General features: G+C 35.3%; 1 protein-coding gene across 6 annotated transcripts in view; it reads left to right on the top strand.

Annotated features, from left to right (window-relative positions):
• The window catches only part of LOC123672240 (GTP-binding protein Di-Ras2), a 282,502-nt gene that overhangs the window by 234,500 nt on the left and 21,743 nt on the right, over positions 1-26,259 (top strand). The window contains exon 1 of one of the 6 annotated variants that reach the window (XM_045606267.1): positions 21,131-21,207. The exons of the other annotated variants lie outside the window; for them this stretch is intronic. The gene's annotated coding sequence lies outside the window, so the exon portion shown is untranslated. Of the gene's footprint in view, positions 1-21,130; positions 21,208-26,259 lie in introns of those variants that run through there. 6 annotated transcript variants of the gene reach the window in all.

The following is a 26,259-nucleotide window of genomic DNA, read 5'->3' as shown; positions in this document are numbered from 1 at the left end:
AATTTTTGTAAGCACCTTTATATTTTTTTATTTTTCCGGCGATGAAATTATGGGTAACATTAGTTATATAGTAATTCTATATAAAATTTCATCTTCATTATCTGAATTAATCTTCAGCAAAACATTCTCAATAATTAGATATCATCTTAATTTGAAAACGTCAAAATTATTAAAGAGACATTCCTCTCCATCTTTTAAGATTCATTATGGTTAGTTATAGTAGTGAGTTATTTCAACTCACGCTGTTCGTGTTCATACAAAAAAAAGTTTCAGGAGAAAGAGGTAACCGAAAGAGAAAAACTCTGGCCGAATCTTCCTGGTTTGAATCACTCCAAAAAGTTTCTTCGAAACGTTGACTCTACAAGATCCAAGAAGTATCTGAATCTTAGTAAGAATAAGCTACACCTCCTCACTGGATTCCTCACAGGGCGTTGCCGCCTTAGGAAACACCTCATAAGAATGGGTCTAACAGAAAACGACGAGTGCAGATTCTGTGGGGAGGAGGAAGAAACTCCGGATCATCTGGTGACGGAATGCCTCGCCATCGCTAGCCAACGCAAAACCTGCCTTGGACACGAAACTTATAGAAGTGAGGAATAAGCCTCCCTGAAGCCATCCCAGATAGAGCTCATCAGAACTCCGGAATTGGAATGCGAGCTGTAGATCACGTTATGGAGAGAAGAGTTCTGATGGGCGGCACAATAGACCATTAGGTTGCATTGAAACGAAACCTTCTTAATTAAGTCTATCTATCTATGTAGGATCCAGTTATTGTTCCCTGTAAATAATTGAGATGGTCAACCGGATGCTTGGAGACCTATTAGTTTCTTCAAGTTTCGAGGGCATGACAGTTTCAATGAATTTACAGGGAACGAATTGTAATTGTACATATAATGTGAAAAGGATGTGTTATTCTTCGAGGTGTCGAAGATATGTCATGGAGTTGTAAATATTGAAGAGATTTACTGGGGGTTGGAAAAGTTCGAAGACAACACGGTCGTACCAGATGTGTCACATCTGTGTATCAGGTTCTAGTCCTTCGAGAATATTCGATTTCCAGGAATCCGCGAAGATCTTTGTGGGCGGTACGGCAAAATTCTTATTGGACTAGGGGATGGTACATTCCCTAAGGGTGTGGTCAAGCCGGAAGGAGGGAAGGATATTCAGAGTGGACGGGGTAAGTTTTGGTCAGAGTAGACGTAGTAAGTTCCAGCGAGTAGACAGTTCAAGTTAAGTCGAAGACGGGTAAAGTTGAAGTTCGGTCTAAGTCGAAGTAAGAGTAAGTTCAGTCGGTTGAAACTTAAGACGTAAGACGAAAAGACGATTCGCGGACTAGATTGAGACGAGTCGCGAACGAATCAAAGACGAGACGACCGAAACTTGTAATAAGACAAAGACGTTAAATATCGAAGACGACTCGAGTAATTAAAACTAGAGTTAAAGACGAAATTCAGTACCGTATAAACTGTGTTTGTGCTGTAATTGTGGCTTCGTAAATAGATGTAAATAATTAAAAAGAGTTTAATTATTACAAACCCGAACAAAGTCACGAAGAAGAAGACGAAAGGCCAGGTAATCGAATCATACCTCTAGACGATCGATTAACCAAGCTTACATCTATAGGAGTGAGTTATTATAACTTACGCTGTTCGTTAATATACAGGGTGTGGCGTAATTAATGGATAATCCTGTACTGGCGAATAGGGGAGGTCATGGCCGACTAGAAGAAGTAAAGTTATATTCAGTAAAAATATCATAGTTTTCGAGATATCGGACAATTTCATTTTTTTCCAAGAGGTGCACCTTTGCTAACTAAATTCATTGCTGTGATCACAAATCTTGTTATTTCTTTGGGCATTGTTTCTTATTTTACTCTCAAATAGTTGTACTATGAAATATACTACAAAATTCCTACCATCTTGCTTAATTAAGAGAAAAAAAGTATGATAATCCTCATGTTTGCACTTTTTAGAAAAGAATGAAATTGTCCGATATCTCGAAAACTATGATATTTTTACTGAACATAACTTTACATTTTCTGGTCGGCCATGACCTCCCCTATTCGCCAGTACAGGATTATCCATTAATTACGCCACACCCTGTATTTCAATAAGAGTAGATAAAAAAAATCATTTTGAGTAATTTGGTTCAAACTTCAAACCTCTTTTTCTCACATTTCAGATATGAGTAAACTTTGTTGTAAAAAAAATATTCCGAGAACCCCATCACCAAGAAAAAAAAGATCTCCGCCCTTGCATTCGTTATTTCATATTTACAATTTCTTCGCGTATATAGGTCGCATAGACCCAGAGGGTCCTGTATGAAATTAAAACCGTCCTTCGTATTTCGATAGCCCGCAGCGGTCGAATTGGAAATTCATAATTCGGAATTAAAGGTCATCGCATGTCCGAAATATGCTGCACCGGACGCGGTTGAATTCATTCCGAAACGATTCACCAGGAAATCGAAATTAAATTCTTCCGAATCGCGATCGGAGCGGCCATTCATCGTACGAAGCGACGCCCGGCGTCCTATCGGCGTCGGACAATAACACCATCGCTCGCGGTTAATGTCCTCATCGGAGTCACGTGGACGTTTCGGGATACCTTATTTTGTCGGTTGATCATGGGATCATCGGGAATGCGGACTCGAATCGTTTTTATGGGATCGTACAGATGAAAATTCGAGGTAGATTGAATATGAATATCGAAATTATGACATCATTGTGCTATCCATATGATTTGCATATCCATTTCACAGAAGAGTAAGTAAGAAGATCTATGATCACCTGTAAAATAAAATCCAATTGCATTTCGACATACGCAATCGCTTTTGTCCGAACTCCTTTTGCTTCACATTCTCTTGCAAGTCTCTCAATTTAGTCTGGTCAAGCCATAGAGTAATACATAGATAGAGGAATTATACGCAATTTTCCCCAACATAGTTAGTTTACGTTATCGGATTCTATATATGTATATCGCTATGAATGTATATTATATTGAATGAAATATATTTATTTGAGTGATTCTCGATTGAATATGCAAATTTGAATATTTGGAATCCGATATTTTTCCTTATTGTCGAATTTATACTAAGCAGAATATTCATTATTTTCTATATCTACCTTCTGAAATACAAGGTTTGGCAACTTTGGCTCTCCTAGTGTCAACGGTTGTTTCACGTCGTTTGGCGCTCTTGAAGTTTGTTTTCTGGATTTCTGATATATTTAAGTATTTCTTTTAATATATTTGAGTTCATATAATACATTGATTCACTATGGGACATAAGAAATGCGCTCTTCGTGGAGAAACTCGTGAAATGAGAGAAATATCGTATCAAATATCGTTCTCATTTCCGCGCGCTTCATGTCAAATTTGATAGTTCATGTTGGGAACAAAATTTACCTACCGGAAATGACATATGCTCCCTCTATCTATGTTTATCACTCTGAGGTTCAAGCCTAGTAGGCTGACTTGTAGCAGACTTTATAAATGTGATTTAGAGTTCAACTCAGAAATATACAGTTTTTCTTTATAAATAATGAACTCAATTGATCAGTTTCAAGTGAAAAAACTCTCACCTACAGTTTCGGTAAGTACGTGATAACCCATCATCAACCTTTCTTCCCAAAAAAGAATAAAATCAAATTACTGATAATTGATTATTTTTTTAGGAAAAGGGTATCTAAATACTGCTTCGAGTATACGCCTACTCATACTGATATTAATACATTAAGCCATTCCTCCTGAACGGCTTGCACAAGATCCTGTGAACTTCTGAACGAATTCCTGGCTGCTGCTACTGGCCTGCCAAGCATGACCCAATCATTTTCTATAGTTCTGTATTACCATTGGAAATAACACCACCACAAAACATAGCTTTTTTTAGGCGTAGGGAGACACGGGGCAATCATTGACGATCTGAGATGTTTCCGTTGGCTCTTTCCACACACGATTTCCATGGTTATCCTGTAGTAAACAGATTCTGGTCTCATCGGGAAAGAATTCCACCTGCTCTTGGGCCTAATATAGACGACAGACTCTGTTCTCAGGTTGTAGTTGGGGTATACCTCAATCCTGTAGCATGTATTCGTCTCTGTATTATAGAGAGCAATACATGAATTCCCAAGGTGTCTCATATCTCTTTGAAATGCTGATCATGGTATGGTCAGGGTCATCATCAAGTGGATATAATGGTTTTGTCGTTGATTAGTGACACGCCTTCTACCACTCCTTACTCTATCGCGATGAGAATGGTTCTGAAGATTCCATGTCCGATATTCGTCATTTTGCAAAACACCGACTCTATTAGCCACGATTCTCTGAGTATGGTCTTCTCAAATGAAGCGAGAATTCCAACATGGTCAATCTCACTTATCACTTTACGATTCATGTCGGCAGTAGAGAAAATAAAATTCAAATTCTTTCTCTAATGAAATATTAGTATTGAAAATGTAACAAAAAATTGCATATGTTTTTTGCGAAAAATATGTGAATAAATATATATTGGAATAGGAATGTGACACAGATATACCTATACTAATAATAATAATAGCTTTATTGTCCAACAGTTTAACCCATTTACAGTAGATGGTGAATATAAATTACAAAAAATAACAAAAGATAGTATTGAAACAAAAAATAAAAAACAAAAATTTTACATGATCTAAGACACATTCCCTGAAAAATGAGGAATTGCCGATTCGACCAAATTTCCCCTTGATGAGGAAAATATGGCCATCACAAAATGAAGTTGAAGTCATTAAGCTCTATCTGTCTTGAAAACCAGGAAAATTCTTGAGTTGAAACTTGGAACGCTAAAGTTGACCTTCGACAATTTTTCTGAACGATCAACATTATAATGGATCACATTAAAAAGGAATAATAAAGGAGCAATTATCCTTCTCATTTCTAAACTCAAATATCCAGTTCGCTCATACAAGATTGCACCGTCACACCCTTGGGATGGATACACTCCATCAGTCTTAAACAGAAGAAATTTCATGAATCCTCCTTGAACACTGTCAAGTTTAATCTTATGGCAATCATAAAAAGGACTCCACACCACACTTGCATATTCTAACTTTGAAATAATAACTGCATTATACAAGATTTTAAGGCATTTCATCTCGGTGGAATCCTTACAATTCCTATTCATGAACCCATACACCTTAGCAGCATCCAAAACTATCTGTGAAATGTGCTCAACAAACGTATCAAACAAAACGCCCAAATCCGTGAGAACAATATGCCTTTCAAATCTTTTACCATTGCATTCATAATCGTAGGAATATACTTCTGGAGAAAGTCATAGTTTTGCATTTGTCGAAGTTCAATCTCAATTTGTTCTGCTCACACTAACTCATCACCAACATCAACTGGACCTAAAGGTTGACGCAATCGTCGAAGCTCCTTATGATAGAAAACATTTTCAAGTCATCAGCATAAGACAGTCTTTGGAATGAATCAGATATTGACTTTCCATATTGTTTTCAAGATGAATAAAATGTATTTACAGAAATACGTTATTTTTCGTGATTTTTGAGTTGATGACTGCAAAAGGTCTTCAATTGATTTCATCTGGCTGTGAATCTGCATTGTACGTCCTTTATATTTTCCTATTTCTTACTTTTGAATTTTTGTTATATACTTTTACATAGTTTAGTAGTTATTACTTCTTCTGCTTATTTAAATGAAGAAAAATCCACCAAAAGTCATGAAAATCGGTCTAGCCGTTCATGAGTCATGAACCTTCAGTTACTAAAGATGACAATAATGTTATCGAAACTACCTTAAAAGCAAATAGAAAACCTGAAAACAACGATGTAATCAATTCAGTGGTTACAACTTCGGGAGAAGGACAAATATCGAAGAATCAACTTCCTGCTTTTCCCAAGAGTCGAGCGAGGGCGTCTTTCTATCGGACCCGTGAAGATTCAATCAGCATTGTTAATAGAGCGTAAACGAACAAGATTGTCCTTCAAACTGTTCATCTCAGACAAGAATTTCCTCCCTTGTGCGGCCGATACCTAAACGCTATCGAGGATCGATTGTGCACTCTCGTAATGATCGAATTTGTCATCTGATATATCTTCTATCGGGAGGGGTCAAAGGAATCGGCCTAAACTTATTAGGTCAGATAATCTGTTACCTCGAGTGCTGAGTGGGTTAGTTTCGACCTCAAGGAAATGCGAATTGGAACTTAATACTGGTCCCCAAGAGATTCTAATCATTTTCGTCCTTGTATGAAGATTACATAGTATAGGGCGAACGATTATGAAATTAGATGACGCGTCCCTCAAATGACTCTCGATAAATTATGTCGAAATCGCTTCTCATAATATGCGGAGCTCATTATAAGAAATTTTGTTTTTCTGAAACAAAAGCCTACTTTTTCGCCAATAAATCAACGCACTACTAAAAATTAGGCAGAAGTTTGAGAATACATTTTCGTCAAAACTACTGACCGTCCGATTTGGACGGTTTTTTTCGAATGAGGTTATTTTCTCTTGAACGTTAGTGTGAAAATCCTATGCGCATAAAAACCTCCATTTTACGGGGTGTCGCAATTATAGCCTGTCTTTTCATAAAATTTGTAAGACTCTGTAGAGTGTAACAGTTGCATTATCAAATTGGAATTAAACTCACACTTTAGTCTTTTCGTTTTTCAACATTTTCGTTTTCGATTCACATCATTATCATCCTTATTACTCAATTCAATTGAATTTAATTAACATTATCAGCACGACTGGGTGTATCTAGACATCTAGACTTGGTAGCAGGCTATGGAATAACTGAGAGTACCAGTAATTGTCAAATCCAAATGCTTAGTGTTGATGTAGTATTTTTTTCAAATTCTTTTTTAACGAATACACGCGAAGAATGTGCGCCAACAATCATATATTGTTCGAGGAATGTTGGAGTTACCGAAAAATAGGTGGAAGATTTATGTTAGTCACACAACCGTTTAATTTTTTTGGATTGTCGCACGGAACTTGTGATCATCAATGGAAAACCGTATCAGGATCATTATACAGGGTGTTCCAAATTAAGTCGTCACCATTGCCAACTCCGTTAATATTGACGCAACGATGTCGGTTGAATGGGCAAACTGGTAGCATTTTCAGTGGTCTTCTCGATGCCGAAAACAAAACAAAAATTGACAGTCGCGTTGTCATAATATTTCATAAATGATATTTTTTTCAATGGAACACCCTTCATTTTTTCATGCATTTCGATTCGTAATAACATTCTCAACAACAAAGCTCATATCACCTTTCTTCCTGAAGTGGAAAATGAGCTACTTATTTTGAAATATTCATTTCTTTCACTATTACAGAAAATTTATTTGTTTTGGCAAATAAAACCTCGTGATTGTCCAATCAACCATTTTTTGTACTTATACAAATGACAATATTTTGTAACTAATAGCGAAATAAGACAGTAAAAAGAAAAACTGCGCTGGAATGTGAACTCGTGAAACCCGTGATCATCATGTCGGAACCCTCAATTGACACCACTAAGCTATTTGGAATTGATATAAAAACGAAAATTTACATCTTAAGGCCATTCCCCTAGCCGCATTCATTTCGTGAATCAATAGTGTTAATAGAAGGTCACAAATATGTGTTCAACCAGAAGGCGGTGTTTTTGAACATTTACACGATATTTTATAGCGCTTTATCAAATCTGTTTGTTATAAATGTTTCCTATTACTACAACTACCTTATTTTCACCTTTACGAAAAACAGTCAAATATGAGCTTTATTGTTGAGAATGTTATTACGAATCGAAATGCATGAAAAAATATATAGGGTGTTCCAATGAAAAAAATATCATTTTATGAAATATTATGACAACGCGATTGTCAATTTTTGTTTTGTTTTCGGCATCCAGAAGACCACTAAAAATGCTACTAGTTTGCCCATTTAACCGACATCGTAGCATCAATAATAACGGAGTTGGCATTGGTGCCGACTTAATTTGGAACAACCTGTATACAACTGAAAGGTACATATTGGAGATTTCAAATTTTCATGTAATGGCATTCACGCCATATACTATAAGGCAATGATCTTTGTTGATCCAAGATGATGCCAAGCTCGAGTTGTAAGAAATTTTCTAGAGGAAGTCGATATCGTTACCAGGGTATGACCAGCTTGGAGCCCGGATTTAAATCCCATGGAGAATCTCTGGGATATTCTAGAAAGAAGATTACAAAAGGAGCGTAACTTGAAAACTTTGGAAGATTGGAAGACGTACGACAGAGACTAATTGCAATTTGGGAAGACTTGGACCAAAATCACATAAAGTCTCTTATTTATATTTATTAAGTATGACTCGTCATTGTCAAGAAGTGATTCGTGCCAGAGATGGAAATACTCACCACTGACACTATCGTTTAACTTGTTTCTGTTTATTGTTTCGTTTTTTCGTTGTTGAATTTGGATCTTCATTTTCCAGAAAATCATATCATGCTAAAAAATGGTGTTTCTCGAATAATAAGAACGATAATAAAGTGAATCAAAAATGACAATGTTGAAAAACGATAAGGCTGAATTGTAAGTTTAATTCCAACTTTATTATGTAACTGTTACACTCGAAATTAAAAGAATATGATCACATTAAATTCTCTTTCTGAATGCCTCTCAAATATAAAACGAATTATTTTCCCATATAAAAGAAAATCAATTTGACATGCATGTAGGTTCACTAATGAAAATGACACCAAAGTTGTTTTATATAGTCTCAAAGATCATCCAAAATCTCAAAGAGCAATAAAAAAATAGGTAAAAAATAATGTCCGGTTTTGTTCAATCTGAAATAAAGATGAGAAGAAGGAACTCCGTATATATCTATGTATTGTCTTTGAAATCTAAGTTCATGATTGTGAATGTACTGGGTTGATGAAAACCGATATAGAGGACTTGATATGCCCGAAATGAGAATAATCAATTATTTAGTTCACTTATTTTCAATACTGACATTTGTAATGTATACATGCACTACCAAATATGGCCTTATTGACTTTTTTCATTTCATGTTTTTCTTTTGGTTTCTATTATATGTAGTTACTTGAAATTTGTATTTTACCTTCCAAAAACTTACATTTCACTCCTACACATCGATGATTAAGTATTGAATATCACAATAACAACCAAAAATTCAAATCTAACGTAAACCATATTGAGTACAGTTACCTAGTTTTATTTTCTAGAGCTGCTTTGTAGGGGTTAGCTTCTAGATAATATCGTTACTCCTTTCTAAGTGATAGTGATAACTATTCGAATCGAATTTGAATGGCGTTATCCTCCTATATGATCTTTATACAATGTTTTCACTGTTCCATAAATTAGTAGGCGGACGAAAAGCTGTCATTGAATGGAAATATCCCAATACTCACAATTCAATCTAATGCATATAAACAAGGTTCGTTTGTGTACATACTGCAACACCGGAAATGAAATTGACGTAAACTGCAAATTTGGGGTGAATAATTTGGGCAGATTGTTATTTGTGCACATGCAACTCACGAACAATCATCGGTTGTTGATTTTATATAGAATACTTTCGGCGCTTTCAATAATTTTTTGTTGCAGTGAATTAACCCTCTTTCCACTTAACTCATTAAAAAATGTGAATTATTCAGATTGCTGGAATTCGCTTGAATTGAAAGTTGTTGAAACTAGTTGTATACTTCAGCATTCTGGAAATATAAGTTTCACAAAGTTCAGTCGAAATCAACTTTTTACCTGGATAACTTTATGAAATTTTTACAGGTTGTTTAGGGCTATTCTAAACTTCTGACCTCAAGAGCAAAGCTTATTTGTAATGCATTTTTTTTTCATTCTACTCTTGAACTAATCGTATCTGTGGGAAATGGTTTCTCTCGTTCAATGACCTCAAAACTGTTTGAAAAACTCCTGAAAGAAACATTGATAAATTGATTGTAAAGCAATATGAATGACTTGGTTTTTGAAAAATAAAACCAACAGCGATAATTGGCCTACTAGATATCATAATTCAGTGAAAAAAGCGATATTTTTTGTTACAGAAATTGTAATGATTTATATTGAAAAAAACACATGTATTATTACTTCAAAACTATGGTAATTAAGAACAAAAACTCAAACCAATGGATTTTACTGAGGAATGTTTTCGTTAATAGCACCAATGAAAAAGAAGTTAAAAGAACTTTTCATTTCAATTTTCCAATATTCTCTTATAGTTTGAAAACAGTTGTATTTGTAAGGTTGCAGTTTTCACCAAATTAATTCTCTACAAAATCTAGCGCGAAAATGTGCCTTTCATTTTTATTTAGCTCAAAGGGATTCTGATATCCCCTTAACGAAGTTGGGACACCCGATACACTGGTTGCATGAAGATAATGAAGTTTTTCAGTTCAAAGATCCATATAACTTTTACTTAGGAGACACAGACAATGGGCATATGAACGTTGATTATTCACCGTTGTTACGTTGAAATTCCCATTACCGGTTGCCATTTTGGTTTCAAAATCAACGTATTTTTTCAACGGTCAGTTCTGCAACTTGTTTTCTTGTAACTATAATACCTACGTTGTTTTTCATTTTTACATATTATTATTATGCTGATATTGGACGGTATTGCAACATTGCATTGAAACCATTCAATAAACACATATCTATAGAACACGTGGGTTTTGCGTCTTCTTATAACTATATCATCACGTTTCCATTCAACGTTGATATAAACATATCATCCAAACCTCCTGTTATTCATTTCGGTAACATACACATTTGTGTTCAAGATTATATCGTCGTTCATGTTGAATATATCTTGTGATCGACCTCTCAACCTTTTTTTGACTCAAATGGTAGATGATGGTTATATCGATGATGAAACTACGATCTAATCACGTTGATATATACGCAATTAGTCTCTGTTATTTGTACATTATCAAGCAACGTTATATCCGCATTGCCTTAGAAGCTCTTAACAAATTTTCCATTTACGAGAAAACCGTTCAAATGAAATTGGATTGCCGGTGAAAAATACTATCATATTGATGGGTCAATTTTTGGATTTTGCTCAAAGAATTAATCACAAAATACAGTGACCCGCTTACGTGAACCACCTTGTATAAAACTTGAATTTCTGTTATGTTTGTTATGAGGAAGAAGATCTATAATACATAGAGCTATTTTGAGTAACCTAGAAGTACAAAAATGATATTTCTTTTTATTCATCTGTGATGTCCAAACATTCCATATTTACTTAAGCGATTGTGTACTATATTGAATACGATTGTAGTGACTTTTTGCTAATCTAGCAGAGTCACCCATAACACGCTTAAATAGTCAGTTGACGTTAGAATACTGAAGCCAAGCAGTGCCGAGCGCGGTTAGGATTTGGATGGGGAACACCACTTCTGTAAGCTTTAAGTTTATTTGCTTCTCCTGCTCTAGAAATGGAAGGTGTATTTGGCAGAGATCACTAAATATCATACTGACGATTCTATCAGTGATCTTAGGATGAAACAACGCAATCCCCTCAAAAAAAAATCAGGGCCGAGTACGTCTCGCCAAACATTGTATTTGGAATATTCCGAATGTACCAGAAATATATCCAGAATAAGTCATACGTGTCAGTTTTTTGTTATGTGAAATACTTAAATATATGTTTATATTTTGTAGTATTCGATCAACTTTTCTGTTCATATCATAATAAACCGTATTTGTACGTCTACAACGTTCATCAATGGTATACAAGGTGATTCACCGGGATGGCCTATTAGACGTTTATGGAAAACTAATCATAATTTTGAGCTGAAAATTTGCATATCGGGGTTTGAGACAACGATCTTTCTCTCTAAAATATTTTCAGATCTCTACAACTTCCGGTTGTACCGGAAATAGACTTCTACTTCTTTATTTCAAATGACACACTCATTTAGTTATCCAAACATCGAATTTTAGTTTCTTTCTGTGTTTTCCGGAACTAACAGACAGTTATTAACACAGTTATAAATAGCGATTTTTCCTCATTTGGAGTTCTTCCCCGATAACTCTTGAAGTATTCATTTTAGGTATAGGTTTCGCTTGAGTAACCTCCACTATTTTTGTATGTAGAATCGACTGAAATAATAAAAAATATAGGTTCTAATTTGAAAATCTTGAGTTTTGATGAATTTGAGTTGTCCAAGTTCATGATCCTTTTTTAAACACTCTGTACATTTTTGGTCCAAGCCGAAAACAGTCTTATAATACTACGTATTTGCGGAATCGAAAAAAAAAAATTTTATCGAAAAAAGCTTTTTCAGCTGAAATATTCAAAAAAATGTCCTCCTCGCCACCTTTTTTTCATAAGAATCCCAATAACTCCTGAACCGTTGAATTTTTACCCAAGGTATGATATATTGCGGGAATGGTCATCAAAAAAGCTATCTAATGATACGATAATATGCTGGCTGTGCCATTTGAAATAAGGAAGTAGTAGTCTGTTTCCGGTATAACCGGAAGTTGTAGAGATCTGAAAATATTTTAGGGAGAAAGATCATTGTCTCAAATCCCAATATGCAAATTTTCAGCTTAGAATTATGATTAGTTTTCCATAAACGTCTAATAGGCCATCCCGGTGAATCACCCTGTATGATACTATAATACGAAATTTTTACTCATAATTAACAATTGATTACCCATCAATTTCATTACATTATATCAACGTACATGTTCCCATTATGTCAATTATTTACAGAGAACAATAATTAGATACTACTCATTATATTCCAAAAAAAATTTTTTTCAATTTCAATTCAAATTTCATGTCTTTTGATCATTCATTTTGTAAAACACAATACGAAAGGCTATGTATGTTTGTACCAATTGATTGCTACAGCGAATTCCATAAGGATAAAGAAAGCGTGCACATCGCTCGATTTAATAAAATTCCCGAAACGTCGTCTTGAAACGACAAAGCATCCCGTCAACGAAATATGGTAATTGTGGATCCCTATCCAGCCGAGAAGCCCCTCCTACATAAAATGCACTGGTCATCGGACTGTGAATAGCAACATGTTGAAACGTCCTGCCGTATTCATTCTCCTTCGAAGGAAAAACGTGGCACTTCCCAACGTGGTCCGAGTGATTTAGGCGCGCTTCACCCCTGCCAATTTCGTACCGACGGCGGCCAAATGGCCCATGGATTTTCGGTTTGGCCATTGAATTAAATCTCCACCCCCTCCTCAGCGTCACCCCTGAGGCAAAGTGGGCTTTGCTCGACTTTGGCGCGACGACAGGAAGGATCAAAAAGAAAACGGCACGATGTTTATTTAAGATTCTTATCAAGGTCCGACGTGGAAAATGAGATGTCTGGAACATTTCCTGTTAGGGCATTTAATGCAATTTCGAAGTTTGTCATTTTCTCGGCAAGATTTATAACTCGAATGATGGGAGGTTGATTTTTGAGAGCTTGTTGAACTAAATGGAATATAATAATAATACACTGCGCAAAAGAATTAACGCACATTATGGAAATCTCAAATTTATTCTACAACTGAAGGTGTTCTCAATGATAATTATTTTTATCAGAATTATGCATGCATATGTTATGCACTTCCAACGTTTTTCTTCAATACAGATGTTTTTTCCCAGCAGGAATAAAAAAAGATGAGATTATCAGATTTTGAATGTATTGGCTTCATTCTAAAATCAGTTGTTCTCGATCAATTCTAGTGATCAATAGTTTTTCTTTCGTTTGATTTTCTATACTCGATCGCTATGTAACGCGAAACACGCAATTTGACCCAAGTGGAATGTGCCCAATCGGTATATCCATTGGGAAGAGGCTGATTGGGAAAGAGTTCTCTTCACAGATGAGTCTAGATTCTGCATCTACCATTGTGATCGACGTTCCCTTGTGTACAGACGTCCACATGAAAGATATGCTCAGTGCACTCTGTCCCAATCAGCCTCTTTCCAATGGATATGCTCTCTCGCAAAATCCAAACGCGCCCTCAGATGGGCTGGGGTAAGAGTTGGGCCTCTTGCCGCGACACAAGGCCTTAAATCATATTCTCTGAGGCGATTTCTTATTGTCTGAGTGCTAATTTGCACCCCATGCGTTTGCTCAAGCTGATTTTGAAGGAGGCGAGCGGTTGCAAACCGTTGTCTCAACGAAGAAACTCTCAAGTAGCGTTCTTGAATGGCAGTTGTTACCCGTGGTATACCCTGTACTGATCTTCGGACATTCATACCTGTCTCCCTGAATCGCTGCAACATTCTGGACACACTTGTATGGGAAGCTCCAAACCTTTTTGCAATTCTTGTGTATGTCCACCCTTCTTCTCGCAAAACTACCGCTTGGGCACATTCCTCTTGGGTCAAATTGCGTATTTTGCGTTGCATAGCGATCGAGTGTAGAAAATCAAACGAAAAAAAAACTATTGATCACTAGAATTGATCGAGAACAACTGATTTCAGAATGGAGCCAATACATTCAAAATCTGATAATCTCATCTTTTTTTATTCCTGCTGGGAAAAAACATCTGTATTGAAGAAAAACGTTGAAAGTGGATAACATATGCATGCATAATTCTGATAAAAATAATTATCATTGAGAACACCTTCAGTTGTAAAATAAATTTGAGATTTCCATAATGTGCGTTAATTCTTTTGCGCAGTGTATATCTTGATTGAAGTTGACAGAAAAAAAAAATACATCCTAGTCACTGAAAAATATGGCAAAAGGCGAGGTTTAGTTCACTCCAAGTGCTCTTACACCTAAACCATGAAAGAAAAAAATATACACAAAAAAAAACATCATCTACCTGTACCAATTGATACAATTCAACTAATAAAGTAATAATCTCTCAGCCCAATAAAACAAACAAAAAACATTGTCGTTACTTATACCTAATTTACAGAAAGGGAAATAAAAGATTGCGGGGACGAAAATAAGGTTTTCAAAAATTTTTACTCTGAAACGTCTCCGTAAACCAATCTGCAAAATGTCAAAAGGCAGTTTGTTCAAAAAATTAACAATCTGATATGAGAAGGACCGCTCTAACCGCCTCAGGGAATGTTTCGGCATCGATAGTCAACCTCTTGATCCTACACTAATATCTTGAACTTCAGATCTGAAGGTTATTTTATTATGAAGATAAAGTGGAATCTTTGTTTTGAGAATTTCCCGAAAAAAACAGATTGTGTGCAAATATCTGCGCTCGCTGATGTTCAGCCATCCATTTAACCTAAGATAATGACTAATATGATCGAATTTTCTAACACCAAAAATCAGTCTTAAACACGAATTCTGCTTTGTACACGTAAAGAATCACTTCTGGTCAAACATGGGCCATATATCGCGTCACAGTAATTAGGCTGTGATAATACCAAAAAATCACATAGCATAGAGTTAAGTGGACGCGACAAAACAGTTCTATTTTGATAAATTAATTTTAGACTAATATATGCACTTTGTAATCTTTTATTTATATAATCCGTGAATCTCAAGTCTTGGTCAATCATGAGCCCCAAACTCTTTATATTTTTCTGGAATATAATTTGTTCGCCATCGATACTGATGCAATTTTTGTAATTCTCCTCAAAGTCAGATTATATCGGGTGTAGCAATCACACAATCTATCTCTTTATTGTCTTAAAATTCCAAGCTTTCGGTGGAATCTCTCGACCATCTTCAGGGATATAAAATTTTAATTTCATTGAGACAAACAGATTCAGAAATTACACCCAGCTCACTTACAATGAAATGATATAGCTTCAATAAACTGCCATCCAGGATGACAAACAAATTCTGGTAGGATATTAATTGCAGGGGCGAATGCAGGGGGGGGCATTGTCTCCCCTCGCGGAACTCATACACATAAAAATGTATCCTGAAAAATTGACAAGGGTGAAAAATTGGATATGATCTAGAATGGTTGAAGATAGGTTGAATGTATTGGCATTAATGCATATACATAGAACCATTTGCAGAAGTCTCAATGTTGAATATATCATACAAAGATACGCTAGTCAAAAAATGGGAGAATAAAAGGGGAGAAAAATTTCTCGCGTTGTACAAGTCCGATCGGGTTTCACTATATGGCGTTAGAAAAATGAAATTTCGCACTACAAAAACATTCTGGCAGTTTTGTGATGAGCTGACTCAGTTAAGTTTGAGCGCGCTACAAAGATAGACACTAGCAAAAGGAAAATACGCTATATGTATTTAATAGTTTTTCGTAAATAAAGACGAAAATACCAGCCAGGCGGCTGAAAACGTAACTAGTAATTTTGGACCTGATACTGTAAAGGCCAATCGCGTGCAATTTGGTTTCGTCGATTCCGTTCCGGTAATTTCGATGTCAAATATGCACCACGCACTTGAAGGCCAAGCCAATTGTCGAAAATATCGATAAAAGCATGGACATTGTCGAGACCTGTTTCGATTGCTCCAGAGCTTAAAAGTGCACAATAAACCGTTTGGAACACTATTTGCATAAGGCTGAACTCAAAAAGATGCTAGATGTATGGATACCGCACGAGCTAACGCAAAAAACCGCATGGACCGAATTTCCACTGCGAATCATTGCAGAATCGCAACAAAATCGCCCTATTTTTGAAACGCTTGGTACCTGGTGATGAAAAGTGGATCATTTATGACAACGTCAAGCAAAAACGGTCGTGGTCGTTACACGGTGAGCCTTCGGAAACGGCTTGGAAGGTTTTACTGTATGTTTAGTGAGCTTGGCAGGGAATTATCTACAAAGATTTGTTCCCCTAAGGCACAACTGTTAACTTGAAACAGTAGTTATCGAACGAAACAGCGACCCAAATTGGATCATTCAACTATAGTAATTTAAGCCTTGTTCTTCATGCGGAATTAATGGTTTTCTTTTTACTACACCTTATACTTCCTTGCGCCTGACTTTTCTTATGCAATAAATTCACATATATTTATGAAATATGTGAAATTTTTTTTTTCGGTAACCGTCCGGGAAGTGCTCACTTTCCGGACGCTTTTTCTCTGAGAAAGTAGCATTTCCCGGCCTAGTCCGGAAAGTACGTACTTCCCGGACTAGGCCGGAAAAGAATCATAGAATCCATAGCAACCGAGATAACGGCTGACAGTTCATATGAAATTAGTTGTCAAAAATTTGCATGTTTTGTGATCGAAATCGCAATTAAATATGGAAAGCAGCAGTGATAGTGTTATTTTACATGGTTGCCGAAAAAATATTGTACGCAACACGCCCGAAAATGGTTTTTTTGGACTCACAGACTTCCAGGACTCGCTTACGCTCGTCCTGGAATTTTGTCTATTCGTCCAAAAAAACCCTATTTTCTGGACTTGTTACGTAAATTACTATTGTGTCCTACAAAAATTTTGGAAAGTGAATATGATATGATTTACTAAAATCCATCTTTCTATAAAAACACTTGACTGAATAGGTCCCAACAAAAAATTCCCTAATTTTGCTAACATATATGAGCCGTGACTTTCTATGCCCCCCCCTCAAACATCGTCTGGATCCGCCCCTGATTAATTGTAAGTCAGTTTTATATCCCTGACTGTGGTCGAGATATTCGATATATTGGACTTTTAAGACCATAAATAGGTAGAGATTAATTGTATTATTACAATAACCGATATCCCTCTATCGATTAGTCACAATGTCTGTTATTTTGCGACGGGAGTGGTCTCAAACGATAAGGTTCGACTGATGACGAAAACGTCCTCATATCTATTCTGTCCGTCCGGATACAGGCTATCGAACGCTTTATTTTGCATTGAGATTAATGTTCGTGTTGATACATTTTCAGAATAGTGTACAATGTAATATACATTTGCGGTGTTTTCATGGAAGGAAAAATAATATATTCACTCCTGAACTTTAATAGTGATTCCTCATTTAGCATGCAGTGTTTATTCCCTGGAAGGTAATTCGACTAATTTTTTCGACTCGGTAATACTGTAAACCCTTCTTTTATTCAGAATAAATGTTACATGAATACAATGCGATACTTATAAAATTTTCCAAAACATCGTACTTCCAAAGAATTTATAACAAAATCCAGTGACCCGCTCACGTGAACTACCTTGCACAAAATTTGAATTTCGGTTATGTTTGTTATAAGGAAGAAGATCTATAAAATAGAGACCTATTTTGAGTAATGTAGAAAATATTAGAATGAAAGGACTTTTTATTATTCTATGATGTCCGAACATTCAAATATTTACTGAAGCGATTGTTCACTATAATATAGAATATCAACTTCTTGCTAGTACAGCAAAGTCACCCATAACACGCTTAAATTGTCAGTTCAAGTTAAAAATCTGAAGCCAAGCAGAGCCGAGCGCGATTGGGACTTGGGTAAGTACCTGCTTAGGAACACTACTTCCTGTGAGTTTTCAGTTCATTTCCTTCAGGCAAAGTTTTCCGCTATAGAAATAAAAGGTGTATTTGGCAGAGATTACTGAGTGTTTAATTCACGATTCTATTTCACTGATGACGAAAACGTCCTCAAGATCGTTTCTACCGTCCGTATACAGACCATCGAACGCTTTATTTTGCATTTCTGTGTTTTACGGAAGTAACAGACAGTTATTCCCACAGTTATAAATAGCGGTTTTTCCTCATTTGAAGTTCTTCCCCGATAACTCTTGAAGTATTCATTTTAGGTATAGGGTTTGCTGAAGTAACCCCCACTATTTTTATACGGAGAATCTACTGAAATAATAAAAAATGTAGGTTCTAATTTGAAAATCTTGAGTTTTGATGAATTTGAGTTGTCGAAGTTCATGATCCTCTTATAAACACCCTGTACATTTTTGGTCCAAGCCGAAAATAGTCTTATAATACTACGTATTTGCGTAATCGAAACAAAACAAATTTTTTTCGAAAAAGGCTTTTTCTGCTGAAATAGTCGAAAGAGTCCTCATCGCCACCTTTTTTTTCATAAGAATCCCAATAACTCATGAACCATTGAACTATTACCCAAGGTATGGCATATTGCCAAAATTGCCATTAAAAAAGCTATCTAATGATGCAAAAATATATTGGGTGTGCCATTTGAAATAAGGAAGTAGTAGTCTGTTTCCGGTATAACCGGAAGTTGTAGAGATCTGAAAATATTTTAGGGAGAAAGATCATTGTCTCAAACCCCAATATGCAAATTTTCAGCTCAAAATTATGATTAGTTTTCCAGAAACGTCTAATAGGCCATCGAGTTTCGGACACCCTGTATATTCACACAGTTGACAAGATGAAGCTGAAGTTACAAAGACCATCGACTCAATTCAAGATTAGAGTAAAATAAAAAGTTCATTAATAGTCCTGTCCAAGAACAATATGAAGCCGCCACCGCAATTTGGCATAAGGTAATTTATCATGCAGGATCATCCACTTCGATCTCGTAATATTCCCTGTATTCCCGTGTTCAACGAGAATCCTTCACAGGTCATCCAACCGTCTTTCCATCTTTCTCCAACCATTGAATTCCTAGCTCAGGATATCATCCTTAAGGATCTATCGGCACTTAACAATACCGCTGAACTTTACCCTTGCAATATGCAGAACAAAGGACTCTCCATTTTACTGTGACCTATGTCACTGCTGGAGAGAGTTTTAATACAGTCTTGAATACACAGAAAATATATTGATTTATACCTACTTATAAATAACCAGCATCGAAGATTCCATTGACTATTTTTCGAGCACCTGTTCCCAGAACATCGCTTCATCATTTTGTAAATGTTACTATATCTATAATTTTTAATTTTGAGCTGGAAATGGTCTCACCGAAAGACCTGAAAACTTGAAATTTTTAGGTCAAGTCGTAATGGGCAATATGCAACTGGAGGTTCCAAAATAAAGATTTCAAAAGATATGAAAATAGTTATTTTCCTTTTAAGGCAATGGAGATAGATATTTTCCGCTCAAGATAGGCACAATATTTTTTCTACAACCGTATATTATGAAATTTGAAACAAAACTCATTATCGATGTTTTCTTTCATTTTCAATAAACATTTGAATCATTGGATAACATGACCAAAATGTATTTGGAAGGAGATTTAATTAAGGTCAACAAAGTACGCCAAAATTGCTATACTATAGCTGCTTTCAGAATATCTTCTGATTGCTACTCATCAGATGAATACCTTTTTAATCTGGTTTTTATAAATAATATTCGAAGTCGTTGTTCGTTCAATGATAATAATATCGTTGAACGAACAATGACTGGTGCCATCTACGTAGAAAACATCATTGAACCAATCATTTGGGGATAATTTCAATTATCAGGATGATAACGTCCCACCACATCACCTACGAAGAGTCCAAAATATTCTTCAATAAAACAATATCTAGAGAATGAACTGTCCAGTAAACTCACCAAACAATAATCTGATTGAGCACGTATGGGATTACTTAAGGAGAGCAATATCCAAATGCCAAAACCCGCCTTCAACTTTGCAGGAATTGAGTTCAGCTCTTTAGGAAGAATGGAACGATATGCCTGAAAATTTCATTAATGACTAGATTCGTGGGATGTCTAGGCGTATTGGACAGTCGGAAATAGGAAATTTTGAATTTGGATTCAGTTGTGGAGTAACTATAATTCATCACAATCAAAAATAAATAATGGAAAAATTTAGATTTTTTCTCATTTTTCCTAATTTGTCTCAACCTGCATCAAGCAAAGACTAACAAACGAGGGATTTCTTTCAAATATATTGCAGTTGAAATAGAGGAAAATATTCATCTCATTTCCAGAACCTAGATTGTTTATTTCTCGGGAAACCTAGGGAGGCCAAGACTTTTGACGATGTGTATTTTGGAGTCTTCTGTCTGGAATATGTTGCCTCAATCTAACCTAACATTATCACTTTGGTGGCACTAATCAACTTATACAGATTTTTGAAACGTAAAAATCCAATTAAAAATTCTTACGATCGTGTCATGCTTTGCAGAACAAAGCTGGATCTGTGCTATTAAAGAGGTAAAACAATATTTGTCTTCCATTTACCACTATATTACGTACAATCTTCATTAGTTGTATTCCGTAAACAAACCATGTTGCTGATCGTTCAATTTACTGCACAAACAAGACGATTGTTAGCTTTAGAATGTGAGGAAACCGATGAAAATGCACAAATGCGTTTGTTTTCAGTTGATTGGGATATGATGGTAAATATGGTTGTCAGGAAGTTAGATACAATTTATGGTGAGAATGTAATGTTCTTTATACTTCTAGGCCTCTCTGAGTAATCCCACAGTATCGTAGATTATGCGAAGACTTCAGTACGGCGTTACCGTATCATGTTAATTTTTTCCTACATTAACATTGGTTAGTATAGTTGTTTGTTAGTGACGTCTGGTAACTGGTAAAGAGTTCTAGATTTAGTATAAGGTTCCGAAGTGATGTTTCCAATTTTTCGGTAGAGGCGTCGTCACATTTTAGACTTTTGGAATTATCGTGCATTCTTTAATGGAACAAGTATGAGTACAGGTTGTTCAGAATATTGTCGAAAATTGTGGAAAAACTTCGACCAATTTTTTTTAAATTAGAATATTATTTTTTGAAGTTTGCGTTGGATTTTGCAAGGAAAAATGATGATAGTAACTATCATGAAAATATTATGATATTTAATCAATACCTACTTTCTGAGTTACTTGAGAGAGAGAAACTAAATTTATTGATCTTGTAAATCGAAAGGCTATTGATCTCAGTCTTCCAGCCAGTTACATACATTTTAATATTACATATTATTAAATAAAAAAAAATGAAAATAAATAAATAAATCATATTAATTCCAAGTATTCTAAAAGTGGCAAAGCTAGCAACTTTGTCTTTGGTGTAGTTGCTCTACTGTAATGGTGTATCAATGGCTCCATTATGTTGATATTATTTTGGTAAGTGATGAGTTTTTGCTTAGTTTTTGCATGTCATGTCGATTGTAAATCTTACGAGATTCACTAGAGGTTGGGAAAGCTCGAAAACGATTACGGTGGTACCTCATGTCACATCTGCGTCTCACGTGCAGTAATCCAGTAATCCGCGAAGAGTTTTGTGGGCGGTACACTCTCTTAATGGACTAGGGGTGGTACTTGGTACTTTCCCCCGATAGCGGGGTGATACTAAGGGTGTAGCCAAGTTGGAAGAAGGGAAATCGATAGCCAGAGGAGATCAGTCAGAGAGTCAGTCTGGGTTCGGTCTGAGTCGAGGTTAGTTCAGAGTCGGTCGGTCAAGAGTAAGTAAGATCAAGATAAGACGTAAAAGACGGTTCGCAGACTAGAATAAGACAAGTTGCGAACGAATTAAAGACAAAATTACTGAAACTTGAAAGAAGACGAAGACGAGATATTCGAAGACGTTTCGTAATTAACATTCGACGATAAGACGAAATTCAGTACCGTAGTGAGAAATTGTAATTAAGACGGTTATTGAGATCTTCTCAATACTTTGTTTCTATCGCAAGTGTGACTTTGTGAATAGATATACATAATTAAGAGTGTTTAATTATTACAAACCCGAGCAAAGTCGCAGAGAAGAAGACGAAAGGCCAGGTAATCGAATAATACCTCTAGGCCATCGATTAACCAAACCTACATTTATGTATTAATCTTATAGTTATATTCATTTAGTTTAACTGAAATTGAATGTGTTAAACCACCGTATTATTAGCATAATAACATTGTGCATGCACCATCTTCGCAATAATTAATTACATTTCTCAATCCATCTGCCCATTTATATTATGCTTCCGCCTGAACTCAAGCGACGTGTACTGGTTTCGTTGAAGTATCCCTTCAATTTCCGCTGTTACTTGAAATCTGTAATTCCCATCTTATCTCAACATAAGATGTGAATAAATGGGAACTTAGGCAACTGATCAATTATTTACGTTCTCTTATATTCAAGTTCCGGCTAAATCTCAATTATTCTTCATTCGATAGTTTTTTATTAATTCAATATAATTTTTGAAAATTACAACTTTTGAAATAACCATAAGCTCTGCAATACTGCAATAGTTGTACTACATAATTGATCTTGTAGGTGTAATATTGAAGTTTGGAGTTCCCATATTCTTGTGTGTAATCTTCATTCATGCAACCTTCTGTATATACAAATAAAATAATTTTAAGGTTATGTAATTAAAAACAAATAAATATTTGGACAGGACTACTTAACTCTTGAAAAGAATGTATGAGAATATTTCATCATTTTCTTTCTCGGAAAATTCTAAAAAATTATTAATGAGTTGAAACCAAAGGATTCAGATTCTTGATGGTTGGTTGAACGAATTTATTTGAATCATTGTTCCGCATATTTTTTCAAGTATATAGTCCGTGGGAAGGAGAACTTCAGGCCGTGCAACGTGCTTTCAAATGACACAACGTGACTATAAAGTTTGTTACTCAACTAATTCAAAGAGTCCACCAACTTATAAGTTCCAATGGCAGATTATTCTAGGCAGGCAAATCCTAGACGTCGTTCGAGGTAAATCTGTCTTCATGCACAATGAAACTTGAGTATATTTGTTTTAGTATTCTACGTTCAACTTCCTTTTGGATCAAGAAATCGATCTTCTTAAAAAAATTTCAAGATACAACATAAAAAAATAAAGTAAAATCTTCTGATGGAAGAGGGCTATTACGGCTGTTGAACTAATTGTAAACTATCTGCGAAAATTCCCATTAATTTAGTGAATGATATTGAAAATATCATTCAATTAATAGTTATTTATTTAAATTCAAAATCAAGCCACACAATGGGGAGTTTTTTAACGGACGAGTATCAGTCCCATAAATTGAAAAACTAACCAAGAAATTTTCCAGGTTGTTTCATATGAATGGAATTTTGAGAATTAGTTATTTCTAGTGAAAATTTTCATATTGATCAAAACTCCATATTTGAAATGAACAGAAAATCAAAATTAAGAATGGGAAGTTTCGACGATTGTTGTCTATGATTTGACAGTTAAGAATGTCAAACTGTGTTGACATGTCTGTTCAGAAAGGTTCAGCTAAGATGTCTAAACACTGGTGTGGTCACTAACTCTTGAAAAACCTTAAGATTAGGTGGCGACTTTCAAAAGGAACAGCCTTCTTGGATTTTAATGGTATTGATCAGTTTTCACTTGATTTCCACATCGTTTCTTATGGCGGCGCTCACGTCGTCTTTACGTCAATGTCGTTTCGAGGTTAAATCAACAATAATCTACTTTTGACAGAAAAAATGAAAATTTTGAAATGATGTCGTTGATTGGTTAGTTCTTTGTATAGCGCCACCTTAAGAAAGAAAAAGGAAAGGGGACACATGCCAAGCCGAGTAACCAGAATTATCTGAACGATTTTTTTAGACATGTCAGGTTAAGCTAAGATACCTAGAAAGAAACCTTGGTGTGTGCACTGATTAGATTTTGTTTCGCACTTTTTGAATTAGTCCACCTGTTGCTTTGGCAAGACCTTACCATAGTTCTGTAAGGTGGCCCTCTATAAAATTGTTAAAGTTCCCGCTGTATGTTTTAAAATGAAATAATGATTTGAGAAACTGCAAACTTTCACAATTTATAATGAAATTATTGGAATATAATGACAAACGACTGTTGGTCTATTCAGAGCATGGAAAATTGTCACTAGCATAGAATATAAAATATCATTATTCTTTACTAAAAGATCAAGACAGTCGATAATCACCAGAAATGTCAAATAAAAACGATGTAGGCATAAATCTCTTGTTTTGTACCAAAGTTTTACAGGTATAGGTACACCAGGGTTTCTAGGTTTCTAAGTTCATCGAGCACATCGTCCAATATAAAGTCAACATGGATTATGCCCTACGTACTTATAAAATACAGCTCGTGCAAGTATTTGAAGCCAAATGACCATCGTTTACGTTACATTTTTGCTGATTGGACTAATTTTGAACTGACCAAAGATGAGTATGATAAATAATAGTGCAGGCTGTCACCTGCACTTGGTAATGAATGAAGAAAATACGAAAGGAAAAAGAAGAAGTACAATTTCAAGTGTGTAATATCATACGATATTAATTATCTATCTGGTTAATGTATCAGCAAAAATGCCATCAACATAACCATTGTCAAACAGAAAACTGCCACGATATTACGTAGGAATCATAATCGAAAGTAATACAAGGAGACTGCATGTCATCGAGGGAGAGTAGCGGTATACCGGTTTCACCCTTGTTAGAGATCAGTACCGCATAACTCAACCCAAGATGACGAACAAACGAAATAGCAGGCATCTTATTGAACGCTGGCAGACGCAAAGCAGTATGATTACTGCGATGCCCACCCAGAGGACAAAAACCCAACTACTACAGATTATCATATTAACATGACAAAATTACGAAAATGGTCAAAATACAAAAATAACCTCTATATATAAGCATATTGAAGAATCAAACAAACTGATACAAGAGGCATAACTAAATATTCACAAATTTCCAAAACTTAAAAATAAATTCATAAAAAATGCAACGAATAACAAAAGTTATCTATTACAAAAATCAAAATATTTTTCCAAATTGTAAGGCTCACAATCAAGTATCAACTTATATACTAGCTTTTCAAGTTCTTTATGTACACTTATTAGGTGCAAAGCTCTAGGTAAAACATTGAACAACTTCAATGCAGTATACTTTGGATGTTTTTCAGTAAGCGAAAGTGAATGTTCAAGGTAAAAATATGGTTCTAGTCGTCTAGAATTATTTGTATTCTTGTAGGAACTATAAAGATATTGGTTTTCATGAAAAAACAAAAGTAATCTAAATATATACAGGCCATAAATAGTCAGTATATCATTCTTCTTGAATATGCCTCTACAAGATTCCCTATATGCTAATCCAAACATGTTTCTCAATATCCTTTTTTGCACAATGAAGATTGATCTCAGATTAGTGCTTCCCCAGCAGATAATACCGTACGACATTATTGATTGTACATTTGCATAATATATAATTTTGAGAATATTTTCACCTACTTGTTTTTTTACAACTTTTAAACTATAATCGACCGAGCAGAGTCTCTTCAGGACATATTCTGTGTGTTCCTCCCATTTAAGCTGTGCATCCAACAATACACCCAAGAATTGACTACAACTGCTAAATTTGACTTCAAAATCATTATAATGTAATCTTTGTGTGCAGAAATCCCGAAATCTAGGAGAAAACATTATGCATTCGGTTTTCTTGACGTTCAATGCTGGTTTATTATGTGCAAACCATTCACTCATACAATTCAGAATTTCT

Source organism: Harmonia axyridis, chromosome 2, assembly GCF_914767665.1.
Source record: "Harmonia axyridis chromosome 2, icHarAxyr1.1, whole genome shotgun sequence".
Taxonomy (NCBI): domain Eukaryota; kingdom Metazoa; phylum Arthropoda; class Insecta; order Coleoptera; family Coccinellidae; genus Harmonia; species Harmonia axyridis.
Note: the sequence above shows the minus strand (reverse complement) of the source record. Positions and strands in the feature narration are given on the sequence as shown.